Source organism: Scylla paramamosain, chromosome 45 (assembly GCF_035594125.1).
Source record: "Scylla paramamosain isolate STU-SP2022 chromosome 45, ASM3559412v1, whole genome shotgun sequence".
NCBI lineage: Eukaryota > Metazoa > Arthropoda > Malacostraca > Decapoda > Portunidae > Scylla > Scylla paramamosain.
In genome coordinates this window covers 10,843,486-10,856,001 of record NC_087195.1, presented here as the reverse complement: position 1 = coordinate 10,856,001, position 12,516 = coordinate 10,843,486, and the positions used below count along the sequence as shown (strand labels likewise).

General features: G+C 41.9%; 1 protein-coding gene across 6 annotated transcripts in view; it reads right to left on the bottom strand.

The window, feature by feature from the left end:
* Positions 1-12,516, bottom strand: part of LOC135094239 (uncharacterized) — a 124,262-nt gene that overhangs the window by 27,672 nt on the left and 84,074 nt on the right. For 4 of the 6 annotated variants that reach the window (XR_010263670.1, XR_010263669.1, XR_010263668.1 and 1 more), the window contains one exon: positions 12,434-12,516. This exon is cut by the window's right edge and continues 84 nt beyond it. The exons of the other annotated variants lie outside the window; for them this stretch is intronic. The gene's annotated coding sequence lies outside the window, so the exon portion shown is untranslated. The remainder of the gene's footprint in view (positions 1-12,433) is intronic. 6 annotated transcript variants of the gene reach the window in all.

Here is a 12,516-nt window from a genome sequence, read left to right as displayed (position 1 = left end):
GCGGGCGTGGGAAAGGCGCCCCGCCCCTCCCAGCAACATCATGGCGGGTGGTGGAATTATATATTTGCAATTCCTGCTTACTACTGACGCACGTGGCCATAGTGAACACTGAACACCGCTGCTGAAACACTTTCTGTACACTCCAGACGAAATACACTTGACTTTACCTTGTTTGAATATAACCTGTTGACACTGACATTATAATTCTTAATATAAAGGGACTTAAAGACACAAGCTCAATAGGCTCTGATAGTATTCCTTTAACTTTCGTAAAAGACTCATTGTCTGTTATAGCATTCTATCTAACTTGCATTGTTAACACTTTCATTGTCACAGGTATCTTTCCTACTACTTGGAAACATGGTGTGGTAGTTCCACTCTTTAAAAGTGGTGATACTAATGATTTTAATAATTACAGACCTATTTCTCTTTTACCCATTCTTTCTAAAATTCTTGTAAAAGTAGTTGCTAGCCAGCTCTCGCATTATTTGGAAACTAATAAACTCTTGTCTAATACGCAGCACGGGTTCCGTCCTAGACTGTCTACAGAAACTGCTCTTACTGTCGTTACAGATAAAATTTATGATAATATGGACTCAAAGAAAATCTCTGTATTGACTTTATGTGACCTATCAAAAGCCTTTGACAGTATCAGCCACGTTAATTTATTAAATAAGTGCACTAAGCTTAATATTGACAATTTTTGGTTTGTAAATTATATTCAAGATAGATCACAATCCGTTCGCTTAAATAATACAATATCTAAGAAAGAAAACGTACGTTACGGGGTTCCACAAGGCTCAATTCTCGGCCCAATTTTAATTTCTATATACGTCAATGATCTTAATGAGAAAGTCGAGACATCTTTGATACAATACGCGGATGACACCCAATTCCTCGAAGCTGATACTGTCGAAAATTTTGATGAGCTCATCTCCAACACTGAAAATGCATTGCAAAATATAGAACTTTATTTCCTAACAAATGGTCTATTATTAAATAACAAAAAAAACGCAATGCATTTTCATTGGAAATAGGCAACTGTTAGCCCATGTTCCCCCTGACATTTCTATAAATTGTAATGGAGTACATATATACCCGACTACGCATGTAAAAAATTTGGGTGTCTATTTTGACAAATACATGTTATTTGATGTGCACATTGCAGAATTAAATACTAAAATAATGGGAACATTAATGTTTATAAGTTAGTGAGAACTTTGACAAACCCACTCGTAAAGTTATTGTACAGTCTTTAGTGCTTAGCCTCATTAATTATTGTATTTGTATCTGGGGTTCTACCAACAAAACTCTCATTCATACTGTACAAAAACTACATAACTTTGCTGCTAAAGTTGTAACTGGAGGTGCAAGAAAATATGACCACGTGATTCCTATCATAAAAGAACTAGAGTGGCTGACTGTGAAAGACAAATATTATTTAGAGAAGTGTACTACAGTGTATAAATCAATGAATGGACTATACCCAGACTGGTACCTGAACCTTCCCACAGTCAGAGATAATATAACCACCACAACAAGACAAGGAAATAACCTGTATATAAAAAGAACTAAAACAGACACTGGTGCCAGGGCCACTACGGTGTGTGGGCCCAAGTTATGGAATGAGCTCCCTCGCTATATTACCGCCTCCGGAAGCCTACACAGTTTCAAATCTAGTCTTAGAAATCTACTGTTAAATGTGTTGAATTAGGTCTCCACATGTATTTATTTTTTACACTATCTAGCTAGATTTCTCCAATATTTTAATTTTGTTTCTAGTCTTATCTTAGTTTAGCTTTATCTTAGGTATAATTTTATAATATTTTATAGTATTTCTCGTAGATTTTATCTCATCATTTTAGCATTTATGGCCTTACGCTAAGCTGATGATGTAGCTACATTTGCTTTCTTATTTTACTTGTACTTGTGTATGATCAAATGAATAATCATGTTTCATGCAATAAACAATTTATTATTATTATTATTATTATTATTATTATTATTATTATTATTATTATTATTATTATTATTCACCCCTTCTCTCCTCTCTCTCTCTCTCTCTCTCTCTCTCTCTCTCTCTCTCTCTCTCTCTCTCTCTCTCTCTCTCTCTGATACATATCTAAGTAGAGATATTTATATTTCAAACAAATGATAAGATGTGTGTGTGTGTGTGTGTGTGTGTGTGTGTGTGTGTGTGTGTGTGTGTGTGTGTGTGTTTGCGCGTGTCACTGCTCTGCGGTGTGGTCGTGCCGCCCCTCACTCGTCAGTGAGGAGGGCGCGGTGTGTTCTTCCACGGAGAGAACAAATAAATAAATAAATAAATAGCTAAAACAAGCAGATGAATAAATGTTACAGGAGAGTTATGAAGAAAGCTTGTGTGTTGGTGCCCAGCACTCTGCGGAGGAAGTAATACTTCTTTGTCCTTCTTCTATCCTCCCTAATGCAAGAGTTAACCTGTGTTCTCATCCATGCATCCTTTTTACAGATAAACTCTGAAATTTCCTGTTTGCTTCTGCGTTTCCTCCTTCCTATGACTTGAACTCTTTGAAGAGGGAGGTTTCAAGGCACTCGCCCTCCAATTTTGGATAATCTTATTTTTTTTATTTTTCCTTACGGATTGGCATCTCGGTGGGTTATTTTTTTCGTTCTTTTTGTTGCCCAGGGCCAGTGCTCCTCTTGCATAAAAAAAAAAAAAACAGCAGCAGCGGCACCAGCAGCAGCAGCAGCAGGAGGAGCAGCAGTAGTTGTAATAATGGTAGTGGTAGTAGTAGTGGTAGTAGTAGCAGCAGCAGTAGCAGCAGCAGCAGCAGCAGCAGCAGCAGCAGCAGCAGCAGCAGCAACATCAGTATAAAAAATATTATTATTATTATTATTATTATTATTATTATTATTATTATTATTATTATTATTATTATTATCATTATTATTAGTAGTAGTAGTAGTAATAGTAATAGTAGTAGCACCTCACTTATGGACAGGTATACGAGATACTCCCATGTTGATGATGTGGCAGCGATAAGAAGGGTCGGTCTGTCTAAAGTCAGCCCTCTTGTTGTCGAATCTCACTTTTCTCAGTGGCTCACTTATCTCCTGCTTCAGAGAATAATCAATTTTGTTAGTGGGGAACTAGAGGTAATTAAAATCTAGGAAAGCATATGAAAAGCTTTTGATAGAGTCTGGCACAAAGCTTTGATTTCCAAACTACCCTCCTACGGTTTCTATCCTTCTCTCTGTAACTTCATCTCAAGTTTCCTTTCTGACCGTTCTATTGCTGCTGTGGTAGACGGTCACTGTTCTTCTCCTAAATCTATTAACAGTGGTGTTCCTCAGGATTCTGTCCTGTCACCCACTCTCTTCTTATTATTCATTAATGATCTTCTAAACCAAACTTCTTGTCCTATCCACTCCTATGCTGATGATACCACCCTGCACTTTTCCACGTCTTTTCATAGACGTCCAACCCTTCAGGAGGTAAACATCATTTTCATCATCGTTATCATCATGATAATGATGATAACGATGATGATGGTGATGATGATGTTAATGATACTGATGTCAGTAGTGATGGTGGTGATTTCAGCAATATCATGATGTCACAAAATAAAGTCTTACTTACATACAAATGCTGCGATGACGAGGGAGAGAGAAAAGAAAGGGCAAGGAATAGAACAGGGAAGATTAGCGTGATAGAAAATTAATAAATTAATAAATAACATAGGAAGCATGAGAAAGGAGGGCAGGAAGGAGTAGGGGAAAGGAGAGTGGAGGGAGAGGGAAGGAGAGGGGACATAAGGAGGTATACAGTCACCAGCAGTAAACATTCTGCAAATCCTGGGCCATATAATTACTCAGTAGCAACACCTGTCACCTGTACTACTACTACTACTACTACTACTACTACGAGTTTCATAGGTCGTGCTACATTGTTTTCGGGAATGACTCTAACAAACTGATGAACTGGGACCACAATTTGAGACCTGATTCCACACACTCTGCTAATTCTGTAAAAATTGTACGTAGATCACGGGCAAAGAGGGAAGTTAAGGGGGGGTGCCTTGATATTACATCTGCTACAGGAACCCTAGGAGAAATTGCTGAGAGAAAGAAGCAGCAAGAGGAACCACAGCAAGAAATTAAGAAAGAGTAACAGATCACGCGCTAAGAGGGAGGCTCAGGGCGGCCGTTGACATTACGCCAAATTATCAAGAGAGGAAGAGAAAGAAAAGCATAAAGGAACAGGCTCGTGGACGGCGCAGGTGTAGGAAACTTGTATATGATGCTGCCTCATAGAGAAAGAGAAACTTAGTAGACAAACTGATATAAAGTAAGGAACCTGCAGCTGGTGTCTTGCTGGGAGGTGCACGTGCTACTAGTAAGCGTATGTCTGGTGCTGCATCACAGAAAACGAGGGGTTTGGTAGACTAACTGAACTAGAGTAAGGAAGCTTATCTGGTGGTGCGTTTATAGAAATTGGAACACGAATTAAATTGGAATAAGGAATCTGTTGGAGTACACTGCTGGACGTGAAAGTGTGATGGAGAAAAAAGTGGTTGGTAGACGAAATGAACAAGAATAAGGACCGTATTGGAGTGCACAGCAGGAGGTGAAGGTGTCGGAGGGAAGGCAGGGATGGTCCATTTTTACATTCAGCGGGAAGGTGCGGGAGAGATTATGCAAGAATGAGTTTCCGTGGAATGAGAACGAACACTTATCAGGGGATATTTTACACCAAGAAATTTATACATGAATATCTGAGTCGACATTCCCCTGGAAAACCGATGGACGCGAGAAGGAGGGACGGAAAAGTTTGAGCCACAAGAGGGAAGGAAGGAAGGAAGGAAGGAAGGAAGGAGCCGTCTACTGCAGGAGGAAGGAAGCAACAATGAAAGAGGTGAATTAGTGAAGACATACAATATTTTATTTTATTTTTTTTTTATGTAGGGCAACAAAAATCTAATAAAAAAAATGCCCACTGAAATGCCAGTCCCATAAAAAGGTCAAAGCAGTGGTCAAAAATTGATGGATAAGTGTCTTGAAACCTCCCTCTTGAAGGAATTGAAGTCATAGGAAGGTGGAAATACAGAAGCAGGCAGGGAGTTCCAGAGTTTACCAGAGAAAGGGATGAATGATTGAGAATACTGGTTAACTCTTGCGTTAGAGAGGTGGACAGAATAGGGATGAGAGAAAGAAGAAAGTCTTGTGCAGCGAGGCCGCGGAAGGAGGGGAGGCATGCAGTTAGCAAGATCAGAAGAGCAGTTAGCATGAAAATAGCGGTAGAAGATAGCTAGATATGCAACATTGCGGCGGTGAGAGAGAGGCTGAAGACAGTCAGTTAGAGGAGAGGAGTTGATGAGACGAAAAGCTTTTGATTCCACCCTGTCTAGAAGAGCAGTATGAGTGGAACCCCCCCCCAGACATGTGAAGCATACTCCATACATGGACGGATAAGGCCCTTGTACAGAGTTAGCAGCTGGGGGGGTGAGAAAAACTGGCGGAGACGTCTCAGAACACCTAACTTCATAGAAGCTGTTTTAGCTAGAGATGAGATGTGAAGTTTCCAGTTCAGATTATAAGTAAAGGGCAGACCGAGGATGTTCAGTGTAGAAGAGGGGGACAGTTGAGTGTCATTGAAGAAGAGGGGATAGTTGTCTGGAAGGTTGCGTCGAGTTGATAGATGGAGGAATTGAGTTTTTGAGGCATTGAACAATACCAAGTTTGCTCTGCCCCAATCAGAAATTTTAAAAAGATCAGAAGTCAGGCGTTCTGTGGCTTCCTTGCGTGATATGTTTACCTCATGAAGGGTTGGACGTCTATGAAAAGACGTGGAAAAGTGCAGGGTGGTATCATCAGCGTAGGAGTGGATAGGACAAGAAGTTTGGTTTAGAAGATCATTAATGAATAATAAGAAGAGAGTGGGTGACAGGACAGAATCCTGAGGAACACCACTGTTAATAGATTTAGGAGAAGAACAGTGACCGTCTACCACAGCAGCAATAGAACGGTCAGAAAGGAAACTTGAGATGAAGTTACAGAGAGAAGGATAGAAACCGTAGGAGGGTAGTTTGGAAATCAAAGCTTTGTGCCAGACTCTATCAAAAGCTTTTGATATGTCCAAGGCAACAGCAAAAGTTTCACCAAAATCTCTAAAAGAGGATGACCAAGACTCAGTAAGGAAAGCCAGAAGATCACCAGTAGAGCGGCCTTGACAGAACCCATACTGGCAATCAGATAGAAGGTTGTGAAGTGATAGATGTTTATGAATCTTCCTGTTGAGGATAGATTAAAAAACTTTAGATAGGCAGGAAATTAAAGCAATAGGACGGTAGTTTGAGGGATTAGAACGGTCACCCTTTTTAGGAACAGGTTGAATGTAGGCAAACTTCCAGCAAGAAGGAAAGGTAGATGTTGACAGACAGAGCTGAAAGAGTTTGACTAGGCAAGGTGCAAGCACGGAGGCACAGTTTCGGAGAACAATAGGAGGGACCCCATCAGGTCCATAAGCCTTCCGAGGGTTTAGGTCAGCGAGGGCATAGGAAACATCATTGCGAAGAATTTTAATAGGTGGCATGAAGTAGTCAGAGGGTGGAGGAGAGGGAGGAACACGCCCAGAATCGTCCAAGGTAGAGTTTTTAGCAAAGGTATGAGCAAAGAGTTCAGCTTTAGAAATAGATGTGATAGCAGTGGTGCCATCTGGTTGAAATAGAGGAGGGAAAGAAGAAGAAGCAAAGTTATTGGAGATATTTATGGCTAGATGCCAGAAATCATGAGGGGAGTTAGATCTTGAAAGGTTTTGACATTTTCTGTTAATGAAGGAGTTTTTAGCTAGCTGGAGAACAGACTTGGCATGGTTCCGGGCAGAAATATAAAGTGAATGAGATTCTGGTGATGGAAGGCTTAAGTACCTTTTGTGGGCCACCTCTCTATCATGTATAGCACGAGAACAAGCTGTGTTAAACCAAGGTTTAGAAGGTTTAGGACGAGAAAAAGAGTGAGGAATGTACGCCTCCATGCCAGACACTATTACCTCTGTTATACGCTCAGCACACAAAGACGGGTCTCTGACACGGAAGCAGTAGTCATTCCAAGGAAAATCAGCAAAATACCTCCTCAGGTCCCCCCAACTAGCAGAGGCAAAACGCCTGAGGCACCTTCGCTTAGGGGGATCCTGAGGAGGGATTGGAGTGATAGGACAAGATAAAGATATGAGATTGTGATCGGAGGAGCCCAACGGAGAAGAAAGGGTGACAGCATAAGCAGAAGGATTAGAGGTTAGGAAAAGGTCAAGAATGTTAGGCGTATCTCCAAGACGGTCAGGAATACGAGTAAGGTGTTGCACCAATTGCTCTAGGTCATGGAGGATAGCAAAGTTGTAGGCTAGTTCACCAGGATGGTCAGTGAAGGGAGAGGAAAGCCAAAGCTGGTGGTGAACATTGAAGTCTCCAAGAATGGAGATCTCTGCAAAAGGGAAGAGGATCAGAATGTGCTCCACTTTGGAAGTTAAGTAGTCAAAGAATTTCTTATAATCAGAGGAGTTAGGTGAGAGGTATACAGCACAGATAAATTTAGTTTGACAGTGACTCTGTAGTCGTAGCCAGATGGTGGAAAACTCGGAAGATTCAAGAGCGTAGGCACGAGAGCAGGTTAAGTCATTGCGCACATAAACGCAGCATCCAGCTTTGGATCGAAAATGAGGATAGAGAAAGTAGGAGGGAACAGAAAAGGGGCTACTGTCAGTTGCCTCAGACACCTGAGTTTCAGTGAGGAAAAGAAGATGAGGTTTAGAAGAGGAGAGGTGGTGTTCTACAGATTGAAAATTAGATCTTAGACCGCGAATGTTGCAGAAGTTAATGAAGAAAAAGTTGAGGAGGGGTGTCAAGACACTTAGGGTCGTCGACAGAAAGGCAGTCCGACCTGGCGACATTTATGGTCCCCTTCCCAGATGGGGACTCCGAGGCTGGTGTAGGAGTCGCCATGATGACTTAAAATTTTTTGAGTGAAGGGTGTGTGTGTTATTAGGTGCTTGTAGTTTTGTGTGGAGGAAGAGAGTTGTCTTTAGAGGGCAGGCTGTGACTGCCCCCTTGTCTTGTGAGACACAAAGGGAAACGTTCAGTGAGGTCACAGCTGGGTTTAATGATAAGTTCACAGCACCCCCTGAACAGTGCTTTAGACCTCACTGGGAGTAATTATCGTTTCGGCAGGTGTCTACTGCCTCCTCCCAATATAATATCCCCTGCAGTGTTTGTTACAGTTTGTTACAGAAGCCACGACACAAAACTGGTAAAATAATGCACGGCAGACTTGAATTCGATTAAAAATATAATTCATCTAATTTATTTTACGTGACTCACGTAGTCTAACAAAAACCTAATGCGGGCCTAGAACAACATCAGCTCTCCTAATGAATCAGGTTCAAACAATAGAAATTAATAATCTTACAACACAATTTTTAAAAGTACAACACAGATTCATATATCGAATATCGTAAACAAATGATGCTTTTTCTCACCAAAAACAGATCCTATCCTCACTTTGCTGTGGTACAGAGTTTTTCCGCCTGTTAGTCACGGCAAGCATTTCAGCGGATGATAATCGTGCAGCACGTTAAGTGAGGCAACACCTGACGACCGGTTGAGTTTGAGTGTGAGCCAAGACATGAGCCACGGCACGGTGTAATGTTCAGTGCTCACCGGGACAAGAGGAGCGCCAAGCCAGCGGGTCCGAGGCGGGGAAGGAGGGACGTGCTGTGTGTCGCGGCGATGGCAAAGGTTCTCATGGTACAACTTTACGGGAGAGAATCCTCTGTATTGTACGAGACCCGGGGCGAGTAAGCGACCCGTGTAGTAATGCGTGTGTGTGTGTGTGTGTGTGTGTGCTTGGGGGGGATTGATCTCGACAGGTATCAAATGCTCAAATTTGCAAGCATTAATGATTTGTGGACTCAGAATACAGCACACTCCATATCACAGTATAGAAATCAATACAAGTTGAGCACAGTACAATATATATAGAAAAAAACACTTTGTACGGCGCCGGACTGATCGCCGCCAGAGTGTTCGGCTCACAGCACCACGCCATTACTCTTACCTGATTGTGCTAATGCTCAGTGGTCACGTAGCGGAAAGGTGAACGCTGTTACCTTTCAGTTCACCACAGCGGAGAGAGATAGGTGCGGCACACCGGTAAACATTTAGGCTTTTGAGAGATATTGCGTTTTAAGGGAAATAACCTTCGCTAACTAATTTCCAGACACTACTTATTTCTCGGCAAGACATCCCCCTTTTTTCGTGATCTACATAATGCATGGATCAGCAATGAAAACAGTGAGCCTAACCTAAAATAATCTAATCTTCAAGTGAAAACAAGTGTTATTTCATAATTATCCGAAATATTAAATTAAAAAGCAACTTGAGTAAGGTTTCATTCCGCCGAAATGGAAAGACTGCACATCACTTCTTGTTTCCCCTTTCAGTTCAGTTCAATACAGCGCGTGAAGGATAAGCAACAAGAAAATTAAAAAGCAAGCATTTCTTAACATGAGGACCACTTGTGTCGCGGCGGTAAGCAACAAACGTTATGTAAATACGTAGCAAACGGTAATTAATCACTTACTAAGGACTACCTGTTGAGTCAGGGCTACTGGGGGAGAGGGTCATTGCTCCCTAATTAATGTCTACGCCTCCCCCTCCACCACACGGTACACTGTTGGCACGAGAGAATACTTTTTCCCCCCCATTTCTTTATAATGGACACGCGCGGACTGAGATTGGGGAGATGAAATAGGGAAAAGTAATGCAAACAGGTGACGACACGTGAAGCGCACCAAAGTAGCATCAACTGAAGTACTGACGCTTGATCTCTGAAGACTGTTAGTGCAAGGAAGGTGAAGAAATGAAGATTGAGATTAAGAAGGATATATAATGGGGGAAAAACGTAATGCAAACAGGTGATGACACGTGAAGCTCACCAAAGTACCATCAGCTGAGGTACTGACGCTTAATTTTTGAAGTATATTTGGTGAAGGGAAGGAGAAACAATTGAGTGTTTCATAATTCCTCTGTCATAGAGCAAGATTTGAGAGAGAGAGAGAGAGAGAGAGAGAGAGAGAGAGAGAGAGAGAGAGAGAGAGAGAGAGAGAGAGAGAGTGCGTGTGTATGTGTGTGTGTGTGAGTAGAGAGGGTGCGGCTTGGGGAGTTTGGGGTGGTGGTGGTGGTGGTGGTGGTGGTGGTGGTTGATGGAGTGGAGATGTTCTGGTTGGTGGCTAGTGGTTGGTGGGTGGTGGAGAGGTTGAGAGGGCGTGTTGTTGTTGTTGTGTTTGTCAGTAGTTAGTTTTCATCCCTTTCACTTGTAAATCCCAAAACTCGTTTTTTTCTTTTCCATTTACAACGACTGGAATTATTTCAAGATAGGAATATCAAGACAGCTCTGCCACCACACACAGTCCACCGGGAGCCTTACGTCCTTGCAGCGCCTCAGACACCACGTCAAAGCAGCAATGGTCGCAGTAATCACAGCCTGGATAATCACAGTGTTCTTGGCCGATACGAGAACAAGTTTGCCATTTCTCTGCCGTCTGCCACTGAGCATTCGCAGCAACCCTCACATCAGACACCATTCGCTGTACGAGGATCACCAAGTTGTGTACTGAGGAGCACCGTTGCTACATTTTTCTCGTGCAGAACAATTCACGTTTGTCTGAAGAAGAATACTGAATTTCTACTAAAATTCTTACCTATTATTATGGCACCTAATTGTCCAAGTAGAAAAAAAAAATCTGGTATCGTGTATTTAAGCAATGAATTTGGTAGAAACAAAATAAATTTGCCGCACTTTTTAAAACAAGACGAGAATATGCAAACCAGTCACCGAGGAAGAGCATCAGTCAGTGGCAGACTTGCCATGATGGCGTGCCCTCAGGTGGCAAAATTGCAAAGACAGACTTGGTGAAGCAGAGTACAGTTCATGATTCACATGGAACTTACGAGCTCCCCGGAACGTGCCTCGCTCTTCACCGCTGCTGTATGAGGCTCATCACGCTCACGAAAACACGCTGACGCGGTGACGTCCCACCATGTCTAACAACAGGGCAAAAACCAGAGCTCATGCTTAGTTTAATTAGTGTTAGCGTAAAATGCATATTTAGCTATTCTCATTTGGTGCCTCAGAAATACAGGAAGAGGAGGAGGAGGAGGAGGAGGAACAAAGAAATGCAAAGGAAAGAACAGCCAGCAACAGCCCTACTGTGGCTAACGAAGCTGTCTGTTACTTTAATGTTATTTAAAAGAAATTAAAATTATGCCGGAGTGATTTACGTCAGTTGAAAGGCTGATGCGACGTGCTTATCTAAAAGTATTCATGCAGCGGGCTTGTCGAAGGATTTCCAGTAATTTGTATGTATTATGTTGCTGCACATTTGTTTCTTCCAACTTCCATGAATATTGCAGAATAATGTAGTCGGTTAGTAAAGCAACAAATAATATTGTGTTCCAAGATCATGAAGTCTGTATCTCATGCCTTATAAGGATTTTACGTATCAGGAAGACCGATCAAAGACAAAAAAATAAGTAAGTAAATAAATAAAAAAAAAGTAAGATAGGAAATAGAATAAATGAATAACAAAAAAGTCCGCTCAAAATGTCATTTCCACACACACAAAAAAAAAGGAGGAAAAGAAAAGCCAATTTATTTTATGGCCTGCACTGACATTATATTATTGCACCAGCAGTTCAGGACCAATATCTAAACACCCATAGCTTTTTTTTCTATCCAGGATTACGTTGTGCTGGAACCATGCTTAATTTTGTGATGGAAAACGAAGAGGGAGAACTCAGGTGATAGGGTGCTGGGAGGAGGAGCACTGATTGATTGAAAATTTCTGAAAGGAGGAGGAGGAGGAGGAGGAGGAGGAGGAGGAGGAGGAAAAGAGGAAGAGGAAAAGGAAGAAAAAAAGAAGAGGAAGATAAAGGAAAAGACGAAGACGAAGAGGAAAAGGAAGAGGACGTGGACTAGAAGAGGGCAGCCAGGCAGGTGTGGCGCCTCACTCAGGGCCACACGCTCAAATTGGCTCCACTCAGACAAACATAAATAATTACACAAACTCGCTTCGTGTTAAGTACTCGTAAGCTGCGGGGTAAGTTTGGCTCAAAAGATCACAAGACTCGGGACGCGGGGAAGAAATTACTGTAACTTCTCGTAATGAGCCGGGCAAGTGTTTCCATGTGTGGCGGTGATGGCGGTGGTTGTTATCACGTAAACTGTTCTACCTCAAAAATGTGTTCTATATATAGGGCAACACACACACACACACACACACACACACACACACACACAAGTAAATAACACACATCCACAAAAAAAATAAATAAATAAGTAACCATTTCTTTTGAAGCAAACACTTTAGCAAACACAATACAACTCAAAAATCACGTTTTACCTCCGGGGGGGCTCAGAGGCGTAGTATTGCAGGTGTTGTTGTGAGGTACTTGGTGTCAGAGTGTGAGAGGACGGTGACATTCC